The following is a 23291-nucleotide window of genomic DNA, read 5'->3' on the forward strand; positions in this document are numbered from 1 at the left end:
TCTAGCCGGCCGGCGTGCGCGTGGCAGCGGCGCGGCTCGAGGCGTCGCGGTAAGCCACTTACTTACCACTTACCACACGTATCAATACACTAAACACCAATAGAGCGGCCCGCCGACGTGAACAGAGGCGCGACCGCCGCAGAATTCAGCAGCGAAGCGAGGCAACCGACGGTCCGGCGGCGGAAACAAGAAGGGTTTCCAGTGGCGTCGTCGTCGGAACACGAATCTAATTTACTAACCTCGGCGCGCTCGGGCGCAGAGAGACGAACGGGATCGGCGGACTCAAGGCCACGACGCGTCGATTCGGAAAACCGAGTAAAGACCGTCCCGAACTTGGAGGCAGCGGGCTCGGCACCCACACTGGCGACAAAGTCGGCACTGGTGTTCACTCCATGAATGGTAGCGTCCAACTGAAAGAAAGGCCAGCCGGGACTGCGACACTGGCAGGGCCGGCAGGTGAGGCCAGGATGCGCCCGCCCGGCGACCAATGGGCTAATCGCGACGGTCTATTCACTTCCCCTTCCACGCCTTTCCTCCTTCTAGCTGCCGGACCCCACCCGATTCCGGCTGTGCAGTGGTACCTACCGTCGGCTGATGTCTCTCTCCGCCGCGAGGCTCGCGAGGCGTGCGAGAGAGAGAGAGAGAGAGAGAGAGAGAGAGAGAGAGAGAGAGAGAGAGAGAGAGAGAGAGAGAGAGAGAGAGAGAGAGAGAGAGAGAGAGAGAGAGAGAGAGAGAGAGAGAGAGAGAGAGAGAGGGAGAGAGAGAGAGAGAGAGAGAGAGAGAGAGAGAGAGAGAGAGAGAGAGGCGTTGAACGCACTGTTCGGCTGTGCGTCGCAGTCGTCGCATTCCTGGGGTCCAGGGCGCTGGCGGGCGCTGCCGAGCGCCGCCAGCTCTCCTCGCTCTGTCTCTCTCTCACTCCCCTTCCCCTACGGTCCACTCCGTGAGAGCGAGAGAGAAAGTGACTAGTGCGGGCAGCGGATGCGCCCGACTGCCGCGACACTTGGCTACGTCGCAAGGCCCTGGAGGAGTTTTGAACCTCATGACACGTGGCTGCGTGGGTGTGGGTATTGCGCAACCTCTGTGAAGATGTCGTGGCCACTGTAACCGTGCTCTACTCACTCGGCCGATGCGAGGCCATGCACCGCCGAGGCAGGCAGGAGCAAGTGGCTGCGAGGCTGAAGGTGTTTGTGTTTACGCCGCCTGGCTTGCCTGGCTTCGATTCTGACTCAGTTTAGCGACCGGCCCGGCGCGCGCACACACACCCGCTCCCCTCACTCACAGACACACACACGCACACGCACCTCCAGCTCGTGCGGGCTACCGACCCGTGACAGTGTTGCACCCAGCTATGTCGCATATGGACGCCCCCTTGCAGCCGGGGTCCATGGCCTGCCCGACGGCTGCAGTGAATTCCACCGCCGCACAGTGGGTCCATTGGTGAGGTCACACGTTTGGTTTGAGTCTCTTTAGCGACTCTGGAGCTCAAAACGCGTCTAAGATTTTGGCCGCTCCACCGGTCTCCCGGCCCACTGTGCACTGGCAGCACTGGCAGCGGCTCTTGGCCTTTTCTGTCTTTCCATGGGCCTACCGTGGGGCCCGCCACGGCGCCTTGCCGCCCTGCCGTCGCGCCCGGCCGTCGCGCCGACGCGCCACGCCGCCGCCTCGCCGCCGCCTCGCCGCCGCCACGCCGAACGAGCGAGAAGCAGTGCAGTATAGCACAACGCAGAGTAACAGGTCCATGGCACGACGCAGAGTAACAGTTCCATGCATACGAGCTTTACCGTGCCTCGCCATCGGTCCCTCCCCCTCTCCCCCCTCGCTCGCCGTGCGCGCTGCAACCCCCCTCCCCCTCCCCCGCCTCGCCCCGCTCTCCCTGCTCCTGTCCTCTTGTCTCCACAGCACGGCGGGCCCCTCGTCCAAAACACTGTCAATTTTGATAACAAAGAAAGAATACCTGCGAAGGGCGAGAGGTGGTCCCAATAAAGATGCCTGTAGAGGCGTCGAAGCGAGCCGCCCAGCCGCCAGAGACTTGTTACACTAATTTATGTAGGACTCGGAGGGATGAGGCGGGCTGTGAAAATAGTTGGCGCTTCGCGCTCTAAAGGACCGACGCGGGGTCGCTTGCTGCGGTCGGCGGCGTTTTAGCGATTGTTGAGCTGGTTATGGATTTATTGAGGGCACTTTCCTGTAGAGCCACGCTTTCAGCGCTGGTCTACATATAGTTAGTTAGCGAGATGCGTAGACGATTCAAGTTTGCCGCGCCGGCCACGCCGCAGGGTGGCCAACGAAGAGGGCGCGTTGGCAGCATTGTAGCGCTGCCAGGTAGGAGGCCGCGGCTGCCATTGTGAGTGCAGCGCGGCGAGCCGATGCAGACGACACCCACGCCAAGGGGAATCACACATGATTTCGGCCGATCTCGATTCGGGTCAGCCGAAGTCACCCGAAGGGCCTGGCCGAACGGTCAAGGGCCCGGCGAGCCCGGCGAGCCGCCGAGACCGGCGAGCCGCCGAGGCCGGAGGGGTGCGTCGCAAAGGTATAAATTAAGCCGCATCTCTGCTCCAGCATCATTCGGGGACTCACGAGTCTCCAGGGCTGACCACCCGAACCCAGGCAGGAATAAAGCCAGGACTCTGAAGGTGTGTTCTCTCTCCAAACGCTCAGACCCGACCCGAGCTCCGGAGCCAGCCTAGAAGCCACGGTGGGGCTTGCCGGCCAAGGCCAGCCTGCGCGATAGGGTAAAGCCATAGTGCCACGGACCCTCGGTCCGAGTGCGTATTGGCGATCCTGCGCTAGGCCAACCTAAGGCCCAAAGCCTCGCCAGTGGATGGGGCGAACTCCGCTGCAAAGGACACGCTAAAAACTAGTACAGAAAGGTAGGCCTACGAGCTGCGGACGCATGTCCCGGGCCAGGGCCAGCCTAAGCGCGTGACCCCGGAAATCGGGTCACGACATACTGGTGGCAGCGGTGGGATCTGAGCATTGAGGGGGAAAACTACTTTCCTGTTTTGGGGCCTACTTTTCCTGTTTTGGGCAGCCGAGTATTCGATGGTAAAACATATCGCGCGCGTGTTCGTGTTTTACGTGTCAAGTCAGTGAGTGAAAAATTTCAGAGTGTCAGACTGTCATTGTGTCTTGAAGCGATCGGCATGGCGGCGACGGGCGTGCCCTTTTGAAAAACCGTGATGTTCCTGCTCTTGGCGGCTTTCCCGGGGCGGCTTTGCTGACGCTGCTCCGCTGGACTAGGGCGCTGGACGACGCACTGCAGGGCCCTCCCCAACGCCGCTACTGGTGCTGCTGCAGGCGTCCAGGCACCCGAAACCGCAGCCAGACTCCACCACGCAGACCTGGGAGGCATCCAACCCGCCGGCGCAGCAGGACCGGGCGTTTGGACAGCCAGGCCCCACCAAGAGGCCCAGTGGACCACCAAGACCCCGCAACAGCCGCCGCTCCCCGGGGGGGAGCTTTTTTAAGGCTAAAGTTTTGTCAGAAAAAGTGATTCACGCCGCGCGGACAGTCTGTGAGTGAAGTGTGTTGATTTGTCAAGGTGTTAGTGTAGGCTAGTGAGACAGTTGGTGCTGTGACTATGAGTGTTATTCGGGAGCGCTGAAAAAAGAGTCCTTTTGGTTGGGGCCGTGCACGCGGGCCCAGGGTGTCGTTGCGCGCCACCGGGCGTTCACGTGTTAGCTTGGGCTGGCCAGCATCGACCTGCATCATGCGATCGATGTGGTGGATGCCTCGGCATCTGTGCCGAGTGGACCCCCCAGCGCGCGGAATCACCGTCGTGACTAAAAAGGATGCACAGCGGCGCGACCGCAGCCCGGGCTGGCCAAGTCGGGCCAGGTACGCCACCCCCCTTTTCCCGGGGCCAGGTGTGTCACCCTCGCGCGTTTGTGCAGAGGAGCAGAGACGCCTGCAACTATGACGCGCTAGAGGAGCGCGCGGACGGGGCAACTTGTTTCCGACAGTGTACCCGAAACTTGTCCCGGCGAATAAAATAGGCGAAAAATAATTACATGGAGAAAAGCATTACATACGTGTAAATTATCGGCGAAAATGTTATAAATATTTAAGGCGTGGGCGTTGCATTACAAAATTACAATTGTCTGAGGCATGAGGCGTTTCATTACAAAATCTATAATTGTTTAAGGCGTAAGGCGTTGAATACAAAAAATTTATACTGGCGAAGAATGATATCGAAGACTAGGGAGAAAATATGTTGCGGAAATGGTGTCGAAAAATAAGAATGTGTGTCGAGTTACGATTGCCGAATGGCAATGGACGCTGTTAAAGCGTCGTGCTGGTTTTTAATAGCCAAAGGAAACCCAGTGTTACAACGCTGCCGGATGGCAGGTGACGCTGTTGAAGCGTCGTGCCGGTTTTAATAGCCGAAGGTAACCACTGTTACAATGCTAAATTACGAGATCGCTAAACCTTTAATTTAAGCTAAATTACATTACATACTCATCAGCAGTGTATCACCGAAAATAATAGGCGCAAGCCGAAAAGTGGGTTTGGAGTATATAGGGGTATGGATTGAATATGTACTATACGCTTAAGACGGGTCGTCGATACTCAAAATTTTTTTAGCTTGCCGAAAGTAAGTAGGCACATTACTTTGATGCAGGCCGACCGACCAATCGGCCAACGACTCACCCTGTACCACGACCACGGGCAGGGAGCCGTCGAGTGACCGAGCCCCACGGGGGGCGAGGCGGGGGCTACAATAGCCCGGAACGGATTGGGCAGTCATGCCGTGCCGCGGGCCCAACGGACGGATGACGAGAGTGTGGATTTGCGAGTGTGTGGATTTGTGGATTGTGTGTGTGTCAGTGTGAGAGTGTGTAGAGTACAGGCGCGGAGGGCAGTGTGCCCGAGTCTGTGCTGTGGACGATCCCTGTTCCATGTACGGAAGGGAATTGTCGTATGGTGGGGTGTTTCTTGGAGACTGTCGAACGAAAGCTCACAGTTTCAAGGACCCGTTCATGTACCGTTTGGAGCATGAAGTATGTTTTTAAAAAAAAAAAAAAGGGAGAAAATTGTATCAAACTTTATACAATCTTTTAGAACTATTCCAGCCAGCAGCTGAGTGTGCTGGTGCGCGCAAATTACATGTCATTGCCATCAAAAGCACAAACCACTGTTATATGGTGCTTAGATAATAGATTAAAGTCTCAAAAAAAAAAGACGCATTTGAGCACATCGGAGTTCTACTGTTCTGTGCAAATAAGCTATCTATTTTCTAAAGGATGGTTTTGCTTGTTAAATTTGTCGCATGTAAGAACTACATCGTTGAAATTTTGGAGTGTATTGTCCCGGAGAATTTGGAATAAAATTTTTTATTCCAAACCGAAGAGATATGCGTTGCTGGAAAACAATTCCTAATTAGTTCCGGCGTAAGTTGGTACGCAATATTTTTGTCACGCGAACTACTCTTAAAATAGTTCTAAGATTTAAGATTTAATTGTAGCCTAATTACAACGATTGTTGGGGCTACGACTCATGTGTGTAATCATTCATTCTAATAAAATTTCAGTTTCATTTTACCTTACGTTTTCTTTCTCTAAGTTTGCATGTCGGGGATATTCAAAAATTGTTTCCTTTCGAACAAATTACGAGGAGATAATTGTGATCCTCGTAAGGTGACAGTCGACATTCACGTCATGTGTCCTAAGCTAATCACATTCACATTAAGTATCCTGACATACTGATTAATTTGTAATAATTTCCATGAATATTGAAATTTTTGGCGTGGTCTGCCCTGGTCAGGTTAAGATAGGTGCACTATCACCCATTTTCTTGTTAACGCAGATTAATAATTTCTCACAGCTCAATTGAAAAAGGCGTCTTGAGACGGCTTATTCCCACACATTGTTTGGTTCTTTCTCATGCTATTTTGTTTCATGTTCCTCACGTCAAATCTTTTTTTTTCATAATTTTTTAAATAAGGTGATAGTGATGTAGAGCCCCCGCTTTCAGCGCTGGTCTACATATAGTTAGTTAGCGAGATGCGTAGACGATTCAAGTTTGCCGCGCCGGCCACGCCGCAGGGTGGCCAACGAAGAGGGCGCGTTGGCAGCATTGTAGCGCTGCCAGGTAGGAGGCCGCGGCTGCCATTGTGAGTGCAGCGCGGCGAGCCGATGCAGACGACACCCACGCCAAGGGGAATCACACATGATTTCGGCCGATCTCGATTCGGGTCAGCCGAAGTCACCCGAAGGGCCTGGCCGAACGGTCAAGGGCCCGGCGAGCCCGGCGAGCCGCCGAGACCGGCGAGCCGCCGAGGCCGGAGGGGTGCGTCGCAAAGGTATAAATTAAGCCGCATCTCTGCTCCAGCATCATTCGGGGACTCACGAGTCTCCAGGGCTGACCACCCGAACCCAGGCAGGAATAAAGCCAGGGCTCTGAAGGTGTTTCTCTCTCCCAAAAGCTCAGACCCGACCCGAGCTCCGGAGCCAGCCTAGAAGCCACGGTGGGGCTTGCCGGCCAAGGCCAGCCTGCGCGATAGGGTAAAGCCATAGTGCCACGGACCCTCGGTCCGAGTGCGTATTGGCGATCCTGCGCTAGGCCAACCTAAGGCCCAAAGCCTCGCCAGTGGATGGGGCGAACTCCGCTGCAAAGGACACGCTAAAAACTAGTACAGCAAGGTAGGCCTACGAGCTGCGGACGCATGTCCAGCAGGCCAGGGCCAGCCTAAGCGCGTGACCCCGGAAATCGGGTCACGACATTTCCTCTCTCCGATAATGCAGGCCAAAATTAGCAGCAATCCTGCTACCATCTGCCACCGAGGCGCCGTCGTCATCAGGCGCAGTAGTGTCCACTCACCTCGTATCTCCGACGAGAACGAAGGCATCAAAAAGTAATCCGGCGACGTAAGTGGGGCCACTCAGGGTGATTTCCGCGAGTGGGTTGCGTGGACAACGCGCAGCCCGGGCAGGTAGCCTCAGGTAGCACGGTGCTGAAGGGCTACAGGCCGATCCTCCCGAACAGTGCGACGAGAGAGACTATTGGAATCAACTCGAGGAACACGGGCTCCACCGAGAACAAATAAAGTCGGGCGAGCAGTCCTGCAGCAGTCCTGGGCTTGTTCCACTTTGTATTGACCTGCAAGTCCACCGGTCGAGCCAGGTAAGGGGCACTGTAAGAGCATCACTCGACCAACCGCCGCAGGCAGGGTCCGAGAGGGACGAGAAAGAACGCTACCGAGAAGGACCGAACACTTGCGGTGTGGAGGCCCCCCTGGGGCAGGCAGCGTTGGCAGCGTAGGAGTCGGCCGAGCCAGACTGTCTGGCACCAGCCCCGCTGCCCACAGCGCAGGTAAGTCACACTAACCAGCTGTGCGTGGTTCCGCGTGGCTCTGCGCGACTCTCCGCAGGAACAGGAGTAATCTCCACGGCATTGCGTCAGGAGGCGGATTCCGAGAGTCAGGCCATGCGACGCCAAAGGCTTACGGACGGTCCCCTCCGATAAGGCCGGCAGCCCCGTAAGCACGGTGGACAAGTGTCTGACGCGACTCTCTTCGCGCGACTGGGTCGATTTGCGAAGCTCGGAATCGAGGTGCTGATGTCTGTTGTGCCGTCTCAGCAACGCGTCTCAGCAACGCGTCTCAGCAACGCGTCTCAGCAACGCGTCTCAGCAACGCGTCTCAGCAACGCGTCTCAGCAACGCGTCTCAGCAACGCGTCTCAGCAACGCGTCTCAGCAACGCGTCTCAGCAACGCGTCTCAGCAACGCGTCTCAGCAACGCGTCTCAGCAAAGCGTCTCAGCAACGCGTCTCAGCAACGCGTCTCAGCAACGCGTCTCAGCAAAGCGTCTCAGCAACGCGTCTCAGCAACGCGTCCAGCAACGCGTCTCAGCAACGCGTCTCAGCAACGCGTCTCAGCAACGCGTCTCAGCAACGCGTCTCAGCAACGCGTCTCAGCAACGCGTCTCAGCAACGCGTCTGAGCGGCGGGATGCGGTCCAGGCCGAATGCATGGTGCCTGCCTGGCGGCTTGCCAAGCCGGCCAGGCTGCCTGTGCCTGGTCGGCCAGCACACTGATTCCGAGAGTCGTTTTCGGCGCTCTGTCGCTCTCGCACTCATGGCGTCCCCTATAGGTGCGAGAGAGACAGAGCGATGGAAACGACTCTCGGAATCAGTGTGCTGCCTTCCTTGCAGCAGGTCCCAACAAGCCAGCCGCGGCGCAGGGCCTTGGCGACCGGAGCCTGGAACCGCGCGGGCGAGTACTCCGGCAACTTCTTCGAAAACGTTTCAAATTTGAACCCGTTTCCGTTGGTGGGCGCCGCCAGGTGGCCATGTAGTCCGATTCAGAGAGTCGTTTTCATCGCTCCGTCTCTCTCGCACCTAAACGGGACGCCCCACGAGTGCGAGAGAGACAGAGCGACGAGTTTCGAATCCAGTCCATACTGCCGCGAGTGGCATATGGCCGATATTATTCGCGATATTCGCACGGTCCGCTGCGACGCAGGTACGCGGAATTCGCTACAGCAAATTGAAGTCTGGCTGCTAATTCGGTCTATTTGCCGCGTGGTTGCGGACCGGCAGCGGGTGCTGCCTGAAGTGCACCGTGCAGACAGCTGCCGCGGGCAGAGACGTTCTGGCTCTTCGCGGAAAAAAGCCCTCAGCCACGCACCTCTCTCTCTCTCTCTCTCTCTCTCTCTCTCTCTCTCTCTCTCTCTCTCTCTCTCTCTCTCTCTCTCTCTCTCTCTCTCTCAAGGAGGCCCTGGGTGGTGCGAGAGAGACAGGAGTAAATAAACCCGTGCGTGCGTGGTTCACCACATGCAGCGACAAACCCACTCCCACTACGCGGCAACAGATCGCCTCTAACTCCTGCGGACCGACTCCGTACAGCGCTTCGGTCTCTCTCGCACTCTCCGAGCGACCCCTCGCGTGCGAGCGAGACAGAAGGCGACGACCCCCTGCGACGCACCGCGACGCTACCCCCTATGCATTAGCATAGGCTGGCCAATCCCAAATTTATTAGCACGGCAAATAGCTGCGAGAGCTGCTTACGGCAAGTGGAAGACGGACGAGCGGGTGTCGTGCTGAGCGCTTCGCGCTGCTTTGCACTGCTTCGCGCACTGCTTCGCGCACTCCCGCGACGAAGCTTACCGGGCTAAATAATTGGCGGCGCGTCACGGGACGCACTCTTCCCCGGCAAGCAGCGCTGTATTTCTTCGTCTCAGATATATTGCCGCCATTTCCTGCGACGGCCCGGACGGCCCGGAGGCGCCCAGAGGTGTTGATCACATTGTTCGCGAACATGAGGGCGCCGAGGAGGGGCCAAACTTTGCGGCGACTTCCGAGCCAGACATTGCTTTCTTCCTGCCCGCGCCGGTCACTTCCGGTCAAGCGAGTGCCACCCGCCGCCACCCCGGCAGCGCTCTGTCTCTCTCGCACTCGTGGGGCGCCCCGTGCGGGTGCGAGAGAGACAGAGCTGGGCAGGCCAGCGCGACCGGAAGTGACCCGTGAGTTATGATTACGTTCTGCCGGGCGCTCATTGCCGAGTCCGTTGCGGTCAGATCGCGGTTAAATTTTAATCGAGCCTGCGGAGCGTCACCGCGGTCACCGCGCAAGTGCGTTCAATGTCCCGGAAAATCTGTGAAGGATGCCCGCGTCGCCCGCCGCGCTCCGGCACACTGTCTCTCTCGCGCTCACGCGCCGCCCGGCAGCAGTGCGAGAGAGGCAGAGCGATAAACCGAATCCGACTGCAGTGCTGCGCGCCCAGGCTGCTTAGCAACAGGAGGATCTGGGTCGCATGCGGTGGTGGGGCGTAGCGGCCGCGTCGTCCGAGGCGGGGCGGTGGCGGGGCGGGGCGGGGCGGCGGGATGGGCTGGGTGCGGCCGGCCCGGCGGTGCACGGGTTTGCGAAGAAATGGTCCTTGGGGTACCCTTGGCCGAGGGCACGGCCGACCAGACCGCGCCAGGCAGTACCTGCCGGCCAAAAAGCAAAAGAGGTTGCCGGTGCAGGAGCGTCCCTTATTAACCGGAGGGACAGGGCCGATTTGCGAAACGGCCTCTCAGGAAAATAATCGAACATGTTTCACTGCTCAGCCCGCGGGCCGTCCGAGTACTCTGCGATTTTCTACTTCTGCCAAAATTCAGTTTATTGCACAAGCTCAGACAGCTTGCCCACCTTATCTTGGGATGTGCTGCGCTCCAAAAGCTGAAAGTTGCAAAAAATTTGCGCAGTCCTGATTCGGCGCGTCGCTGCGTCCGGGATTTTCTTGTCAGTCGGCTGCCCGAATAAAAGAAACGAAATTCGGACAAAGGCGCGTCTTGGGGTTTTATTTGTACGAAGTGTGTCGGGCCGGACGGCGGCCGACGGCGGGCAGGTACGGGCTGCAGGCCGCCGCCACCGCCCCGCCGCCGGGAAGTCGCGCCTGCCGATTTGGTTCCGAACCGTCCGGCCGTCCCCCTCTCCCTCTCGCACTCATGGGCCGTCCCGAGCGGCGCGAGAGAGACAGAGCGACGGCAGGGCTGCGGCCCCGCCTGCAGTCCCTCGCGCCCAAGGCCTGCTTGAACTTGGCGGGCGCTGAAGGGCAGACGAGACGGCCGGTGGAGGGGGCTGCAGACTCCCTGGAGCCCAGCCGGCGTGGTCGGCTCCGGCTCGGTCGGCAAGGAAACTGGCCGGGCCAGCTTTCTCTTCGCCAGCCGTGGCCTTGACATCGAAATTCGCAGATGTAACCTGCCTCTTGCACAAGAGCCGAAACGAGCCGTGACGTGAGGGGCAGGGTGGAGGCTTCTGCGAATTTGGAGGGGCCCAGCAGCAAATAGCAGCAAGTGGAAGAATCGGACAGTCTATTTAAACAGTGTTTGAATCCCTCCGCCACATTCCTAGGATGCTCGATCTAACTATCTCTGCCGCTCGGCCGGATGTCGGAATAAAGGGGGAGGGAAGGCTCCCCCCCTTCCCCCCGGGTGAGGGGGTCCTAGTACCCGAGCCGAGGCTCCACGTGGAAGCTATAACGACAAGGACTGCTCCGGGTAGACTGATTTGATCTCGTCGCCCTGTCTTTTTCGCACTCATAGGGCGTTGTCTTGGCGCGACAGAGGCAGAACTATCAAAAGGAATCTCGGATTCGGTCTGCAGGACTCAGCGTGTGACCAAGGCCTGGCTGCAGCTACAGCTCCAGCCCAATGCACGGATAGAAAACAACCAGATTCCTTTTCATTTGAGTTTTTATCAACGAAGAAACTTTGCAGGGCGCAGTTTTTTTTGCGCACTCTGGAGCGGGCAATTACCAAGTGGGTTGAAGTGTCGGATTTTATTCCCGGCAGTGAGACTCGGGGAATCAGTCACCTCCCCCCGGCCTGCGATCAGATAGACGGTCCGTCGGTGGCCAATTTCAGCCAAACGAGGGAGCACCGGGGTGAGGGCGCGCCGGGCGGAGTCACCGAGGAAGGTGCCACACAGTAACAAAAGAAAAACTAAAGGATAAAAAAAGGCGGCAGGGAAAAAAAATCCTGAGCATGCAATTGGTAAGCGTAAAGATGCGTTGCGGTTTGAAAAAATGATAAGAGATGAGGGGAGGGTATGAGGTGTGGTGGGAACGCGCTCTCCCCCCGCGGAGACGCGGCGGCGAGACGGACGCCAGGACTGATTGTGTTTTTTTCTAATTCAAATTTTCCCGCCGTATCATCCCTCGACAAAGGCAAGGCGGTGGCGCTGCGGCGCGGGGCTGTCGCATTAGCGCACCTTGCGACAGGACGTCCCGCAGGACTGTCCCGCAGGACCGACTGTCCCGCAGGACGCGGCAGGGTGCAGCAGACATTAATTGAACTCGTGTGCAAAGTAGGAAACGACTGCACACCGTCGCGCGTCGCAGTCCGCTGTCACAGCACAGTCAAACAGCCGTGGGTCTACGATGAGGATTTGAAACTGGGTGCAGTCGTGGTCGAAATGTCTCACAGTGCGCCCCAGTGATATCGCTCTCTGCCGCAAGCACGCGCACATGCAGTGCGTGTTTGCGTATTTGTATTTAATCATGCGAGGCCCGAGGTCCGCTGAGTCTCGCTGTGGGCGACTGCGCATGACCGGAGGGCGCGTCGTGTGCACGAGGCAGCGCTGTTGGTCAAGGTTCGCTGCTCGTACTAGTGTGGGTGCATCATAGTAGCGGTTAGCCATTTGCTTCCTTGTTGCTTCAGCGGATTTCTCCTGGAAAATGCACTCTTTTTTCCAGGGTGGGCCTGGCAATCCCAAGTCCTGGCTTTGTTGTGGAAAGAAGTTTCATTTGGTGAGGCTAGCCACTGTTCATTCTATCCGCGACGCTGGGGCACCAAGATGGCAGCTCGTGACTGTGAGGTGCTCATACTACTGTCGCTCTAGCTGGCTCCTGTGCGTTTCTGGCGGCCTGTGAACGCTGCTGCGTTCCGTGTGTGTGACAGTGTATCGCCGATGAGTCAGACACTGCAGCGAGGCAGCCAGTCCAGCCAGGGCAGTGCCAGGGCCCGCCGGTGCCAGGCTCTCCTCTCCAGCGCCCGGTTCCTCGCCGAAAAGCCCGCAACTGCGCCGCCAGCGGGCGCAGATACGTGGATACGGGCGCCGCGTTTCGGTCGGTTCCCAAGCGGCGACGGTAAAGAGTCGGCCGGCAAAAATAAAGGCAAACCGTCTCGTTTGGAAACTAACGTCTGCCTGCAATGCAGAGGTTGTGTTCGTGTTCTTCGCATGAATTTATCAAACGGTGTGTCGCCGCCAGTCCTTTGATGCGTCGCACAATAGTAGTGGTGGCAGCGAGGGTGGTCTGGGGACGTGTCCGGGGCGTCCATGATCGGGGCAAGCAAAGTCAATCTCTTCATCGCGCGGTTTCGTTCCGCACACAGCGGGGGCAATGTTTGGCAACTTGTGCTGGGCGTTCGTGGAATGTGTCTCTACAGCGGAAAAACGACTACACTGTTATGTAAAATGGACAGAAATAATTTGGCAAATTTTCAATGTGTTTTATGTTTTATTATCGCCTAATGATGCTTTGCAGGTATTCACTCCCGCCGTTGGCGTCCATCCAGCCTCGCATTTGGTGCCCCCACTGCCCCCTCGAGAACACGTCATCCACCCCCGGTGGGGCTCAGTCACCTTTCCTCGTCCGTTCGCAGAAATGTGGCACCGTTTCGGGGAAGAAGCGGCTCGGCCGACCTCTCTGGCCTAGAGTTCTTTGTTGATGTTGTGGAGTACCTGAGTGGCCCTTCACGAGCGCGCACACACCTACACACACACATACGCACACACACACACACACACCCAGCGGCAGTAGGCGGTGCATTGGTGAGTCATAGCGGTTGACACAAAGGTGTTAGTCGTCCTGTCGCCTCAAGGTGTCATGCGATGCCTGTAGTCCTAACACTAAAAGGCTTCCGATGGAGGAGTATTTATTGACGAATGACGTCATCATTTGAACAAAAATTATTTTCCTACCATCATTTTTGCGACAGTGCCACGATTTTAAAAAGAGTGACCAGTTATTGTTTGAAGCCAATGGGTTGTTTTGCGAGTATCAACACAACAAATCAACTCAGTGCCGATCCCAGGGCCCGCCGCTGGACCCGGCTCGTCCCACCCGGCGGTGATTCACCGGCCAACACGACCGATATGTCCAAAAAGAAGCGCTGGAGCCGAACCCGACCGGGCTGCAGGCAGCAGGCCGATTCCGAGAGGTCGCTCTGTCTCTCTCGCACCTATACGGGACGCCCCATGAGTGCAAGAGAGACAGAACGACCTCTCGGAGTCAGTCTGCAGGGCCGGGGCCCAGGAGGGGGTGGAGCGGGCGGAGCGGGGGGCGAAAGACTGCGTTCGAACGCCAACCAGTGTCGTCTCGGAATAATTTACGACGCGGTGACGTCACGGCCCCCTTTTGACACACAGATACCTAGATTCTGATACAATGATCGGGTGGAGGGGGAAACTAGAAAATGAGTCATCATCGCGGACCCGGTGCAGCAGCAGCGCCACAGGCTCAGAGAAATCCGTGGCTCGGAAGCCCCCTCCTATTCACCACTGCGGGCGATGAGCGAGACCGGCTGTTTTATTTCAAGTCAATTCAGCACTTCGACGCACGGTGACCCAATTTCGAACTGCCCCGCGTGTTGTCGGCCACTGGCACGTGGAAGGGGGCTCTTGAAGCGCAGCAAGCCACGGAGCCGTTCGGAAGCGAACGGTGACCGATGACTCATAAGCAGCTCTCTTGTGAGTGCAGGTACCCGATACACCTAAGCCGACCTGGACGCTCAGGTAGAACAACTATAGTACTGAGACGGCGATACTTTGAGCGACTGGCGAGGAGTGACTCAATGACACGTCAGCACGTCAGGGTTAAAGTTTTACTCGACTAAATGTACGACTAACTTCAGAATAAATAGGCCAAACACATGTCGGCCCAACGCCACGAGTGCTTCCCGCTGTCGCCGCGGCTCCTTTGAGGCCCGTTCGCGGCGGTTCCCAGGCGCGGGGGGGGGGGGGGGGGGGGGGCGTTGCGTCCGGGCGGACCGACCGGCCGCGGCAAGCGGCCTCTGCCACTGCCTGCAGGCTGATTCCGAGTTTTTGTCCCTGTCTCCCTCCCACCTGATAAGCGAACACAAGAGCGCGAGAGAGACAGACGGCAGGCTCGGAATCAGCCCACCGACGCGCCGCGCGGCCTGCCCAACGGGAACGGGGCCCGGTGACGAATCCTCTCTCCGTCTCTCTCACACACTGCACCGTGTTATCACATTTATCTCTGGCTGGCAGCGGACCGTGATAGTAGGCATGATTGAAAATATGCAAACGACACAAATAGGTTGATCAGCGCGTTCGGAATTGAAACAAGCCTTGCGATTCCCAGTGGGAGGCTACCAGGCGAACCTTCTGCAACACAATCGCACTGCACTGCGTCGCTGCGGTGTCCGGTCGGGCCGTGGTACACTGTGAACTGCACCACTTATTTCAGCACAGCTCACATCGAGGCTGAAATTAAACTTCCCCGCCACTGCCCCGGCTTAAGCGGCTCCGATAAGTCGTTAATATTCCGCGTGTAATTCTCGAATGCCCATCATTACTGAGCACCGGAAATGCCTCCGGAGGGCGGAGGCAGGGCAGAGGCAGGGCGAGAGCGAGAGAGACGGAAGACGGGCTGAGATTGAAAGGGACTCGTCTCTGCCAGGCCCTGACCGTGGGCCAGACGGCACGGCCAAGTTCATTGCCGGTTACAGGTTGCGGGCAAATTACAGGTTACCTCACCCCGTGTCCAGGACCACAAAACCGCCCCGGTGATCTCGACGGTTGCGTAAGTCCGGATAATAAATACAACAAACTACCGCCATCAGCCCTTTCTGCGTTTTAAAAATCTGTTTCCAACCTAGCCGGGAACAACGCTCCCCGGACGACTTTTTTTGGCAGAGCCCCGTCATATCTTTTCCATCTCTTTCCCCTTTTATTCTCCGCGTCTTCACCTCTCCCGTTCCGTTTCCGCCATGCCTCGCCTCTTGGGACCGAGTGACGGAGTTTACACTCTCTGTCGCGCTGTCGCCCCTGCAAGGCCCGCGTGGCCCCGCGGCCGGCGATGCCCCGGGGCATATATACCAGCGCGCAATCGGACGGGCTGGGCCGCAGTCTGTCACACACACACGCACACACAAACGCCCGATTTACGAGCTGCGTTATCTCCTCTTCTTATTTTGGCAACGAAGGGTGCGGCGTCGGTGCCGCGTTGGTGGCGTGGCGCGGACCGGAGACCGGAGGGCCGGCCTAGTAAAGGGCGTCGGCGTGGCCCCACACGACACCTTCCCCGTAGCATGACCCTTCGGTTTCCAGGCCCGATAATAAAGAAACTATCGCATTCAGAAAGTGTGTGTGCGCCCGGCAGCCGCTTTTATATACAGAGTTTGGATGATTTCGTGGGGTCCTTTGAGATTCGTTCCGGTGCGTGGCACTGCGGGGCGGGCGTTTTGGTTTCGTCGCTCTTGTCGCTCTGTCTCTGTCGGACTCGCAGCGCGTCCCGTGGGAGTGCGAGAGAGACAGAGCGGCGGACTGCTGGGCCGCCCTCGCCTCTTCGCCGCCTCGGCCCAGCTCGGCCCGACCGACGACACGGCAAGTCGGCGGCACTGGTAAGTAATCGTCTTTGATGCCGGCCGACACCGCGCCGCCATCGAGGCGCTCTCTGTCTGTCTCTGTCTCCCTTTCTCTCTCTCTCTCTCTCTCTCTCTCTCTCTTCTCTCTCTCTCTCTTCTCTCTCTGCCTCCCTGTCACACAACACACACACACACACACACACACACACACACACGCACACACACAATTGAGTCGGTCGCCGCGCGTCGCCACAGAAACGGAGCGTCACACTCCCACCGAGATAGGGCGTGCGGTGCAGCGATTACCGTACTACTCCAACGTAACACACAGAAGTGGTCTCGACGAGCGGAGGATGATAATTCCCTCCTTTTCCTTTCCTTTCTCATCGATCAAAGACGGAGGCGGACTCGGAGGCCGTCGTCAGCCCATGTCTACGAGATTTCATTTGTTGTCTTTCGACGCGGAGCGGTACTGTATCGAGAGCGTTTTCGACGAGTGTAGTTTGAGCGAAGCTTTGCAGCGTAGGGGAAGCTTCGCCTTCATCATTACCCCGGCCACTCCGCCGTCCTGCGGCAGACTGATTCCGAGAGTCGTTTTCGTCGCTCGGTCTCTCCCGCACCTTTACGGGGCGCCACACGAGTGCGAGAGAGACGGAGCGACGAAACCGCGTCTGGTGTGCCGCCGTTGCCCGGGGCACTGGAAGGGCTGGAAGGGCTTGGCGGGGCTCGGCGGACGCGCGGCGACGAGGCGACACCCACGCCGCACGGTGGCACGCCCCGCTGCATCACATATTGCATGATCCTTTATGCCTCGGACTCTTTTTACGCGAGCACTTTTACGACGCACTGTCGTCTGCTCGCCTCCTCCGACAAGTGATACTACACCGCGGTGCGCCATCTGCGCCCGATAATGCCATAACCTCACCGCCGCTGTGTTATCTCAGTGCCTTCGTGCGTCCTGGAATTTAGGAAGTCGGCAGGAACGAGTAAAAAGACCAACGCAGCGCAACAAAAAAAATACAGCTAACGGAGTTAATTTATAGAGTAGAGTGCATTGTGCAGCTGGCGGTGTGCACTTCGCCCGTGGCGCATCAGGGCGTGGCGGGGCGGGGCGGGGCGTGGCGCGTGCGACGCCAGCCCGCTTGTTGTCCGCAAATGTTTAATTACTATTGCACTCTTCGGAACGACCCGGTGGCAGAAAAACACACACATGCACACACATCCCGTGTTGTGCAATATCAGAGTGAAGGGGAGAGGGCGCGCGCGTACACACACTAACACACACACACACACACACGATGGCTCGCATGATGGCTGCGCTGTATTGCACCCGTGACAGCAGTGCTGCAGCAGCGTTGCGTTCCTTCATTAGATGGAATGCCCAATGTGTATATCGCTGCATCGCTATCGGCCCAATCAAACGGCATGCCGAATATTTACTATTTACACGCGGATGCATAGCCCTGCCGCGGCCACGCCACTGAAAAAACAGGCAGTCCCTTTGGAGTCCGAAACGCAAAGCCCGGCGGTGCAAACAAGTAGGCGACGACTACGCTGGAAATTGGCGAGTGTGGCGCAGGCCAGACCTGGGCAGGGCCTGCATGGGGCGGGTGGGGCGGGGAACCGCGGCCTGGCAACCACAACATGACCCGGGCCGCCCGCATGCCGCCACCGCGCTCACCCTCACCTCAAAGATCCTCCGGCAGGTGACGGGCTGACGTGACGTACGTGTCATGCCGATTCATTTCCATGACATGTCCGTGACATGGCCGTGACACGCCCCCCGCGACCGCACCATATGGCGCGTGCCGTGGCCGCCGTGCCCGCCCACGCGGATGCTCGCGGATGCATTCGCATCGCGGCTTCACTTTCGCTGTCGGCGCATTCCAACCGTCTTGCTCCAGTGCCGTTGGCCTGCGCGGTGTCTCTCTCGCGCTCGCGGGGCGTGCCGCTGGAGCGCGACGGAGACAGACCGTTCTGTAGTCAGACTACTGCAGGCCAGCGCGCCGCGTGCGGCTCGCGCCCGCCTGGCAGGCCTCCCGCAGTGCCTCAGCGTCCTCTCTCTCTCTCTCTCTCTCTCTCTCTCTCTCTCTCTCTCTCTCTCTCTCTCTCTCTCTCTCTCTCTCTCTCTCTCTCTCTCTCCCTCTCTCCCACCCTGGAGAGCGAGAGAGACAGAGGGGATCAAACTGCCACAGGTGTGGTCGGTGTCGGCGGTTTCGGTCAGGTAGAGTTGTGGCGGCTGGAAGGGCTGGCAGGGCTGCAAGGACGTGGCAAGGGCGTTCGTGACCCTCGGCAGAAACAGTATAATCGGTTTGACGACCCGAAGGGCCCGAAGGGCTTTCTCGCCACCTTCGCGGCCCTTCGGCCCTTGCGAGCAGTGGCCTTGACAGGGTCGCCAATGGGACTCTTTGTTCCCGCACACTCGCAAAACGCACGCCCAGGTTTACGCCCTGCAGCCTCGTGGTAGTACGCACTGCACTCTCAAGAATATGGCAGCCAAAGCGGATTCAAAATAATTCAATTAATTTTTTTAATAGGAGGCGGTGGAGATTTAAAAATTTATGAAATTAAATCTGACGGGTCTGGCTTGCAAAGTCGGGCGCGCATGCAATTTTTTTTTTCTCCGCGCTACCACTACCCCCTCCGGGCTGTGTCGCACTCAGAGATTGCGCGGAGAGGGACTGCATACGGGAGCCGAGGCGCGAAGAGTCGTGTCAGCAGCGCGTGGAGTGGCGTGAGTAGCGGCCGGCCGGGGCGTAGCGAGCGTCGTGCTGTTGTTGTTCTTGTTGTTGTTGTTGTTGTTGTTGTTGCTGTGGTTGTGGTTGTTGTTGTTGTTGCTACTGCTGCAGCCGATCGTCCGCCGCCGCCGCGGCGCAAGACGCAGCTTGCCAAGGCAGTTCGGCCGTCCGCCGACAGGTCGCGCTGCTTGCACCGCCGCGGCCGTGCGTGGCTGTGGCTCTGGCGGGGCACTGGGGCTTCCAGCCAGACTCTGTCTCCGTCGCACTCATGGGAGGCCTCGCTCAGGCGCGAGAGAGACAGACCCAGGGGCTCGGCGGGGCCCGTCGACGAACGAGCCTTCCACGCGTCGAGGTCCCAAGGCGCGCGCCGCTAGTGGCCCTGCAGCGGCCGGCGGCGGGGCGCTCTCAATACATCACTCGGAGCAGCGAAGCCACCCCACTGCCACCCTCTCACTTTTAGCCGCCATAATTGCGCAACCTTTCTCTCTCGCTCGCTCGCCAAGACGCGTGGCGGCTGCATAATTTCTCGACCGGCCAAAGCAAACGGCGCATTTATTTTTTAGGCGCCCCGCGACCACCCGCAACAGCGGTGCGGCGGTCTTTGGGGAAATTCCCGCGGGGCGCGGCGCGGTTCATAACTCGCGCAGCGTTGGGGCAGGCACTGTTAATTACAAAAGCGGCCGAGGAGCAAACACACGCGGCGCTCGGCCGGAGTACGTACACAGCGCCGAGCAGCGCGCAGCAGCGCACATACGGCACCCTACGGCACACGTCGGTAATGATTGCAAATTATTTGTTGCGCCTCTTTGTCTTTTGCAATGCCGTTCCCCCGCCCGCTCCCTCGCTCCGTCGAACGGTCGAGCCGGGCGGTCGCGGGTTCGAGTACCCGCGGTTCTGTCAAGCTGTTGATGTTTTTGTTTTTATTTTCCGTTCCTCTATTAATTTTTTTTAAAGCTTTATTCGTGGCCAACATGCGCGCTGTGGTGCTGCAGTCCGAGTCCAACCAGCAGTACGCTCTGTCTCTCTCGCGCCCCTACGGGACGCCCTTGAGCGCGAGAGAGGCGTGGCGACGACGAAAGGAACCAGTCGTCCGGGCTCGGGGCCAGTGGTGGTGCAGGGGCTCCTCAGGTGTCCGCTGCTCCCCCCGTTTACGCTGCTGACCCGGTTGGGGACGGCGTCGACGCTGGGCCGCGCGGGGCGACGCGGGGCGACGCTGCACCCTCCACTCGCTGTCTGCCTGTCGCTGCGCTCCCCCGACTGCACCTGCGTCACGTCGTGGAGCAACTCCAATCCGATTCAGAATTAAAAGTCAACGAACCCCACAGTGTGGTGGCCCGGCCCGGCCCGGCCAGCACAGCAAGGTGGCCGACGGCCTCACGGTGTGGGAGTTTCGGTTTGCCGGCATTATCGAGATCAGCCCCCTCTTCCTTTACGAGCCGAGCGGCGGAGCGAACAGCTCTTTTGTTTTTCGCGCCCGTTTTACTACACGGCCGGACGCAAATGGGGCAGATTAGCCCTCCTCGCGTGCACACATGGAGAGAGAGAGAGAGAGAGAGAGAGAGAGAGAGAGAGAGAGAGAGAGAGAGAGAGAGAGAGAGAGAGAGAGAGAGTGTGTGTGTGTGTGTGTGTGTGTGCTAATCACTCGCGCCAGGGATGCTGCACGCCCCGACCGGAAGCACCACCTGAGTCAGTATCAAACTACGGACCACACCTGCATATAACGAGCGTAACGGAGGGGATGGCACCGCGCCTCCACTGCCAACGGCCCGCCTGCAGCACGGCCATCTCCGCCTCGCGTGGGAACTGAGGGTGGACGCCCCCGCCGGCCCGGGCCGCCGCCGGTTCGGCCGTTACAAACCCCAGACGCGCTGTGCCGCGCCAGTGTGCCGGGCCACGAGGCCACCCACCCCACTCGAGAGCCAGACGAGGTACGTCCAGTAAGTTTGATTCCGAAGCTCCGGCGCGCTGTCTTGCTCGCACTCGTGGGGCGCCCCGCAGGGTGCGGGAGGGACAGCATGACCGCGGCGCTCCACTGTAATCTCTCGAGCTGTCCTCGGCCGCTGCCTTATCGTCGTGCTGCCGGGCTTACGCCGTGTAGTACACTGTGGGGGATAATTTCGGCTTCTGGAGTACTTGGGCCGAGGTGAGAGATGGACTGATTACGAATCATCATTCCTCGCACAGCCGGCACAGCGGCACAGCCCGCCCCGGAGCCACTGGTTTTGGTCTGGACGCCGAGAGAGCGACACAGGCCCGCTCTTCCCAGAGTCACTGCTCATTTACTTTCTTTGCCTCGATAATCCCGATTTCATTGGGTAAGTGCGGACGAGGTACTCGGGTACTTAGGGGCGCCAAGACGGACAATGACTTGGAGAGCGATCGAGATGGCTTTGTGATTGCTCATTTCCTTTGGCATCGTCTTCGGTAATTACCTGTATGGGCCTCTCACAGCCTGATGAGTGGATGCGTCGGGCGACACTGGGCCGGGCACACGGGCACCTTGGCCGCGAGGGGGAGCGGGGCGAGTCCCCGTCCGATCCGCCCTCCACCCTCGCCGTCGAAATCTGTTATGGCTCCGGACCCCCACCCTCTGGAGTACGGACTTGGTCACGCTCGCCTGCGTCCCCTTTGCTGCCGGCCCCGCGCCGTTCGGCCTCCTCCGGCTCTGGATTTGGCCAGCCCACTGTAGCCCACCGCGCTCTCGGGGTCCATCACTCCGCCGGCCATTTCGGACGGAATGGGCGCGGGCCATGACACGCGTTGGCGGCGACTTACATTCGACGTGGTTCGGCGCCGCCCCCGACAGATGGCGCCTTTCGAATAATCACGGCTGCCAACCGCCAGGTGCGGCGCTGCCAACCTCGCGCCACCCACCAACGTGAGTAATCACAGCGACACACGTGCTACCAGTGGTACCAACGCAGCCGACCGTGACTGGCGCCAAACACGTGCGTCGCGTGCGTGCCCAGGTTGGCGGCCCTGTTTGAAACTCGCGCGCGCGAGGGAGCGAGCGAGGCTAGCAGTGCACAGTGGGCCAGAAGACCGGCGCCGCCGACCACAACCCTAGACGCGATTTGAACTTCAGTCGCTGAATAGGACTCGAATCTAGCGTGTGACCCCATCAATGGATTCCTCGAGCGGAGAGCAATCCATTGGTGAGGTCACAAGTTGTGTAGGAGTCCCATTTAGGGACTCTGGAGCTCCAAACGCGTCTTGGATTTTGACCGCCGCCACTGGGCTGCCGGCCCGCTGTACAGTGTAGCAGGGAGCCAGGAGGAAGCCGCCGTGATCGAGCGTCGAACCCGGCACTGCACTGCACCGGCACTGCACCGGCAGTGAGGCGGCGGTGCACTGTGCGCCCCGCGAGTATGATTAGACGCAATTACCCCCGTCGGCCTGCGCGGCCTGCGCGGCCTGCTCCGGGATGGATGTGTGCGGTCGAAAGGTAAACTCGGCACAAAGGCAAGCTAATGCTGCGCAAACGGATCGGCCGTCCGTCCCTGTTTGCCGACGGCGGAGCGGCGGAGCCAAACTCGGCGCCGACACACAGGTGAGCCGCGCCGCGCTATCTTATCGGGACTACCGGCTCCTTCCACGAACCAATGGCGGAGACGCGCCGATCGACGGCCAAGGCTTCCCGTTAGCTTCGTACTTTACACTCACAAAGGGTGTGGGTAACCAAAATGGCATCCCGTAACAATGACCCTCCCATACTACTGAGCTTCATGTGTCACTCCGCGGCCTGGTCTCGGTGTATATTCGAGTCAGTTCTTATTGCGTGTCAAGCCAAACCAAAACCAAAAGATGAATAATTGAAAAACAATGCTAAACTGTTTGACTTGTTATGAAGGAAAACAATCGACAGTGGGAACTTGGCGAGAGGTAAATAGAAGTGATTAGAGAATGCCTTGCTTCACGGGTCGGTTGCCTGGGAGTAACCAACGACTAGAATTAACATACACATGTCAGAAAATAATCGCCTAACACAGTGACACAGTCAGAGAAATGCAGACGAGGAGGACTAGGGGTTTTATTTCTGCCACAACGAAAGCAGAAAAATATTGCTCTCGCCATCGTTCTTTTGCAAAAATACGTCTTGTAGCTTCACCCAGCGGTCTGCTTGCGAAGCCGCACCTTCGCTTGACATTCACATTCCATGAAGCGTATTGTCGCGGCCAAGTTGACAATGATTTGTGCGAGTACCGAACGCTTGCAACGCTTGCACACAGTAGCAGATTGTTCCCTCTCTCCCACACGCACACGGCGTCCTTCGACGGGCCCAATACCTAACTTGAACACCCTTTTAGCAGTAAATCCCCCTGCTCACCCTGAGTCATTGTGCCAGGTTGGCCCAAGGCCGCGGCGTTTTGTAGTGAAGCGGTTTCAAATACGCTTTGCCGAGATCGCCCCAGCGCGCCCCGGCGTCGGCGCGCAGAATGTGTCGCTATGCAAATGCTGTTCGCACTAGTACACTAGTACGAGGCTCGCGGTTTTTTTCAGCGGCATTTGCATGTGTCTA

This window comes from Thrips palmi, unplaced genomic scaffold (assembly GCF_012932325.1).
Source record: "Thrips palmi isolate BJ-2018 unplaced genomic scaffold, TpBJ-2018v1 HiC_scaffold_7, whole genome shotgun sequence".
In the NCBI taxonomy this organism is placed as follows: Eukaryota; Metazoa; Arthropoda; class Insecta; order Thysanoptera; family Thripidae; genus Thrips; species Thrips palmi.